We start from the raw sequence: 6,181 nt of genomic DNA, 5'->3' as shown, positions 1-6,181 counted from the left end.
ACCTGCTGCGCTCCGCCCAGGGGAAGGCCTGGCGCTCCGCAGGGGCTGCTGAGGTGCGCGGAAGGGGGTTGCCCTGGCGAGGAGACGCCTCTCCTGCTCGTGTGTCGCGAAAAAAAAACAACACCAGCGTCGCCATCATCGCTAATGCCCGCTGACGGCTCCGCGTTTCCGTGGGAGTCACCGTTATCTATCGCCTGCGGGCAGCACCCGAGCAGCATCTGCCGCAGCACCAGGGGTGCTGGTGGTGGCATGAGCCGGGAGAAGCCTTGCGGGAACAGTCCGAGGGGTGATCGCTTACTGGAGTGGAAAAAGGACTAGAGGAGAATAAGGGGAGAATGGTAAGACGTTCTCTTACCTTACGTCTTGCAGCCGCAGGGTGTATAGGTTGGTTATGGATTTTTATGACTGGTTTTGCTGCAGACAGCACAATTTTCTTCCCCCCATGTAGAGACACCCCACTGGATGTTATCTTCTACCCAAAAACTCACCAAGGGAAAAAATGCAAAGGAATGCAAAAGAAAAGCCTCCACTGTTTCCAAACAAGACCTGTGACTTCAGATCGGATGAACACTGGTAGTGCCTGGGCATTTTTATGTCAACTCTGAAATGTAATCACCTTCACACTCCCACCACACACCAATGGCTCTGCCTCAGCAGTACTGAGCCAACAGGCTGATGGATTCCAGAAATGGCCCCAAAATATTAACATCCACCATGTAACCTTTTGCTCAGGCCTTTGAAATCCTCGTGCCATTCCTCACCACAGCCTGCTAAGACCCTATGACCCTCTCAGTAAGAGGCTGAGGTCACTTACTGTTGAAGGACTTTATTCCAAATGCTTTGAGTATATTTGGAAGAGTGGGTAAGGAAGGTTATCCTGCATGCCAGTATTCTCTCATGAACAATTTTAGCTGAAATTTGCTGGGGTGGGAGAGGAGTAGAGAATGGAGAGAGGAAAATGAAGAAGAAGAAGAAACCATTTCTAGCCCATGTCAAGCCTGCTGTTTCATGCTAGAGAGAAGCATAGGTCATGTGTGCTAGTGAGCAAGCTAGTCAGCTTTACTGAGTGATAGATTGTGCCTTCTAGTCTCTCTTAGCTGGAATTAGGGGTTGACATTTAGTAATATCAGTTGACATTTTGTGATAGCGAGTGGGAATATTTAGGTAATATTATTGATTGACATGTTCATCTGTCTACAAATGCCTGACCTGGTTTGCCTGGTGTATGAGCTTCTGACAAATATACACTGTTGTTTGTATGTTGTAGGCTGATGCACAGCAGCTCCTGCCCTGCTCTGGAAAGACATGCAGTGATCTGAGTTGAGCTGCCCTCCTGACTCAGCATTGCTGTCACGTGCAGAGAAACTTATCCACCAACATGCTGGAAAGAGCCCAGGTGTGTGGGACAGCAGAAAGGCACAATGGCCAGTGTTCACCAGGAGAGCCATCATTCCCTCCTCTCCCTGGTCTTCCTGACAGACAAGCCCTAAGTGAAAATCAACTTCACTAAGACTCTGTGTAGATGAACATCACCATGCTCGCACCCTTTTCTGCTTAAAATCTCTGTTATCATTAAAGATGTCTGAACAATGCTGTCAGAAATCATGATGTGAAATTCCTTTACTGATTCATTTTGTTAGTAAAATACATTAAAAGCTCAAATTGCACATATTTGTAGGACAGATCAGAATCATGTCTGCCCTATTTAGCTCCTTTCTGTATTATTTATGTCAAGATAACATGTGCTGTTTACTTGAAATAGGGTCCCAGAAAAAAATGGAGCTGGATGGTGAGGGAGATACTTTCTATGAGAGTTCTGCAATTTGGGTGCAGACATCAGAAATCCAGTGTCAAACAGGGCTACAGAAAGGGAAAAGGACAATGCAGCAGAAGAGAACTGCTTTGATATTTGGAGCAGAACAATTTACTCCCACACCTGGGAGTAAAATTAATCCTATTCTCCACTTATCCTTCTAGGTGTATTGCCTTGCTGTATGCACCCAGTAAGCACTGGTCTGGGGCTGCAGAAAGGTAGGAGTAGCTTTCAAGCAGCTCTTTGCAACCTCATTCCTCTGCTCTATACCACATCCCCTATAAACAGGGGCACCATTTGTACTGGGAGCACAACCAGGACAGCAATAGGATTAGTTTTGAAGGAGAATGGCTTTGTCTGCCCTGCATCTTCTCTTTTTTTTCCTGGTGCTCTGTTTGTTCCTAATATATTTCTATCAGTTTCTTTCTTTCTCTGCTGTGTCACCCTCTCTTTTCCACACCCAAGCACATCCTACCCTATTTTCGTCCTGTTCTTGTTTCTATGAACTGGAAGCATAAACCAGATTTCTGCTTCTTAGTTAAGCAGTTTCTTGTTTTGTAGGTACTTGTACTGGGATACCTGTAGTCTCTGATGGGTGAGCATATCTAAGATACACTGAACAGATCTAACTATGCAATTGACACAGTAAGTAAGGGAAAGAAAGTTTTCAGCAGTGGAGTAGTTGAAGTCTACCTTGGTTGAAAAATGGATGTGAAATAACTTCATGTCAGATGAGAATTCCACACAAATAGCACTTTCCAAGTATTCAGCACCCAGGATGGTAATTACAGGATCATGCAGGTTCAAAGCAGGGTCAGAAATTGTAGCTTAAGGGGGAGGGGAGTACCCGAGATTTGTAGATGCTCATGGTTGAAAGAAATTACAAGTCAGAGGGGCTGCAAAAGCTTACAAAGGTTTATTAGTAAATGACACTCTTGGTGTGTAAATTGGTATAAGCACATGGCACTGGGTTTGGGTAATGGGGTAGGTTGAATGAGAACAGAGAACAGAGGCATGAATTGGAGAGGAGGAGACAGAGTGAAAGGAAAAAAAGGGAGAAGGTGAGATCACCAGTCCTGGCTCCAGCACTGATCCAGCTGATTGTATGTTCAGGGTTCTGGGAGCACCTGCACCCAGGCTTTATGGGGGTACCTTTTACAGATAAATCTTCCATATTGGAGATAAGTTTCTCACTTTCTATGCAAATTAGTAATCCTGTGCAGTCCATTCCTCTAGACTTTTCTGGAAATGGGTTGGAAGGCTTTGGGGATCTTTGGTGGTCTCAGTCCTCTCTTACAATCCATGCCCACTTCTCAGCCTCACCCCTGCACTTGTGCTGTGTTCTGCTTGTGAAAAACGCCAATCACTTGGTTTTTAAAATTTTAAAAGTTTAATAATAATAAAATAGTTATAAAAATAGTAATACAATTAGAGTAATAAAAATTTAGAGTTAGGACAATTACAAGACAATAAAAAGCAAAGAATTACGGACGTCCGGATGCTCTCGGGCACTTAAGCCCAATAAGCATACCTTGTGAACAAAGGAATAATCTTTAAAAGCAATAGCCTGTTGCATATTCATGTATCTCATACATGATGCATAAATTCCTTGCAAATTAAGAACTTTTCTGGTTTTTGTCAACTTCTTCCCCTTAATCCTGGTGGTTCCATAAAGACGGAGAGAAGGTGGAAGAATGTTTGTCTTTTCCGATAAGGAGGCAGTAATTCTTTATGGGCCCCCATCATTGTCATCTCTGTGTGAAGAGTTTCTTCATTATCTCATCTCTTGCTTGAGTTAGTAAAAAAACCCCACATACATAGGCTCTATTTTAACTACAAAAATACATTTACCATACTATTAAAATGTTAATACAGCACTTCTAATCAATATAACATAATACATATAGTATTCAATTTAATATTTGCAAAAAGCCAATCATAAAATATGCATTTTTCACACTGCTCATCTCCTGGAGTCAGAACAAGGACGTTTGTCCCAGGAAAGTGCTGCCCTACCTCCTTTTGGCCTCTTCTCCAGCCACATCCTGTTCATTCTCAGTGTATTACTACCAACAATTCTTGGCTGTTGTCACCAACAATCCATGGTTGGCTCCATCTGGCTATTGGTGTTTGAGACATACACAATAGCCCTCTTGTCTCCTAGGACTCTACAGCAATGAAGTCAGACCAGTTTGCTGAGGACTCAATCTGGTCTTGAAAACCCTCAGCGACCTGAAATATAAACTTTAAGGAATTTAGAGATTTTTAGAGGAGCTAAGATTTTAGTTAGAGATAAGCCTTATTAGAGTTAATTAAAATAAATGAGTAGGCCTTGATGAAGTTAAGAGTTAGTAGTTAACTAATAATTGATTGCTTGTCAACACAATGTTTATTTAGCTGGGTTTATAATGAAGAATATAGAAACTGACAAATAGCTTTTAGGAACATAAGACAATTGTGGGCCTCCTCTGTTCTGAAACCAATTGAAGACAGGGAATGGGAGTTCTACCAAGGTTCATGTGTCATATTTGCATTGAAAAGGTAGAAAGGTCAGAATGAGGAAGACTTCATTTGCTTCCTCATTTTGGGACCCCTCCCCATGAAAGGGACCACTGACCCATTTCAAGGAACAAACTACGCATGCTTAATAGCTTTTGAAATGATTAGCATATGAAGCGAGGAATGGGATGTACCAAAATGATGAATATGTATTTGTATTTTGGGTATTCAATATTTGTATGGATAAAAGGACTCTGTAATCATTTGAAAGGTGCAGTGTGTATTTGGGAGCTGTCCTGCACGCTGCCCCGTGTTGCAATAGACATACACTTTCTAACTTTAAACTATTAGAGAGTTTTTGTCCGTCACAGTTGGATATTGGATCTAGATCAATATCCATATTTCTTTAATAAATCAAACCGAGACTGCACAACCTCTTTGGGCAATTGATTCTCCTGCTGGATCAGTCCTAGGATAGATGCCACAACACAGCCCTCAGATAGGGTACAGCTCATTAAGCACAACCCTCTGACCTCATTCAAAGTTGGATCAGTTACACATCCAGACCATAATGTCTTAGCTTAAATTCAAGAACACTAGTAGACAGAGATGAAAATGTTGCTACATTCAAGGTAAATAACATCCATTGCTCTCACCCATCCACAAATCCCATTCTTTTATCAAAAAAGGGCAATCAGGAATGTTCACTGTAATGACTTATCCTTGGTGAACTTGTGCTGATTATTCACAATTGCCTATTTCTCCTTCATGTGTTTAGAAATATCATGCAAGAGAACTTTCAGTCTTTTTTGCCAGGAATTGAAGTGTGACTGGACAGTCTGCTGTTGCTTGGGTTGTTATTTGAGTTCTTTTTAAGTGTAAGTTCAACATTTCTACTGTTTGCAGGGATATCCATGGCTCCTCAAAGATGATTGAAATCTTGTGTTGGCATCAGACGGCTCTCTCAGCATCCTTGGACACAGCCCTTGTATTTCTATGGACTTGTATAGGCCAAGTTTTCTACAGCAACTCCTAACTCACCCACTCATGATCATCTCTCCACTCCAGGAATCCCAGGCCTGAAGCCCTAGAAGACGTTGCTGTGTAAAGAAGGCATTGAGTTCCTCGGGTTTGATTGTGTCCACTTAGAGTAAAACACCCAACCTACTAAGTGACCAGATGCCATTTTCCTTGTTCAGCTGCTTACCATTTAGCAGCTGAAGCTCTTTTTGTTACTATTGACATGCAAGTTAAAATTCCAGCTGAGCTTTTACTTTCCTGACACCTTCCCTACATGCCTGGGCAATGTTTGTAAATTCCTCCTGTGTAGCCCATCCCTGCTTCCATTTTCTGTATATTCTTTTTTTGTATTGGAGTTCTGCCACAATTCCCTATTTACCCAATCTGGTCTGCTTATTTATCTCTTTTGTTTTTCCTGAACACTGTTCTTACATTTGGTCGAAGCTTCAGAGATCTCATCACTGCTGGAAGGAGTGACAGAATGAAAAGCAGCTATGCAGCGCAAGAGGTGGGGAACAAGATGTCCCGAGCTGCAGAACTAAGGAGTCAGATACCTTAGGGCTGTACCTTTGGGTTGACTAGCGCTGAGTAAGTTGCAACCCTTTCATCATGGTTGAGGCATTAGTAATATCTTCCTGCATGGATCATCTGCTTGCTGCTGACACTGCAGGTTTCTGTGCTGTGGTGCTAATAGGTTCTTGTCTCTCCTTAGCTACAGGTTTTCAGGAAACTGTAGGGAGTTTCCTGATGTTAGGAATGCTGTCTCTCTGCCATGTATCATTAAAACTTGGTAACATTAAAAAAAAAAAAAAAGAAAGAAAGAAAGGAGAAGGAAATAGGCAAACTTAC

The sequence above is a fragment of the Anomalospiza imberbis genome, chromosome Z (assembly GCF_031753505.1).
Source record: "Anomalospiza imberbis isolate Cuckoo-Finch-1a 21T00152 chromosome Z, ASM3175350v1, whole genome shotgun sequence".
In the NCBI taxonomy this organism is placed as follows: Eukaryota; Metazoa; Chordata; class Aves; order Passeriformes; family Viduidae; genus Anomalospiza; species Anomalospiza imberbis.
Note: the sequence above shows the minus strand (reverse complement) of the source record.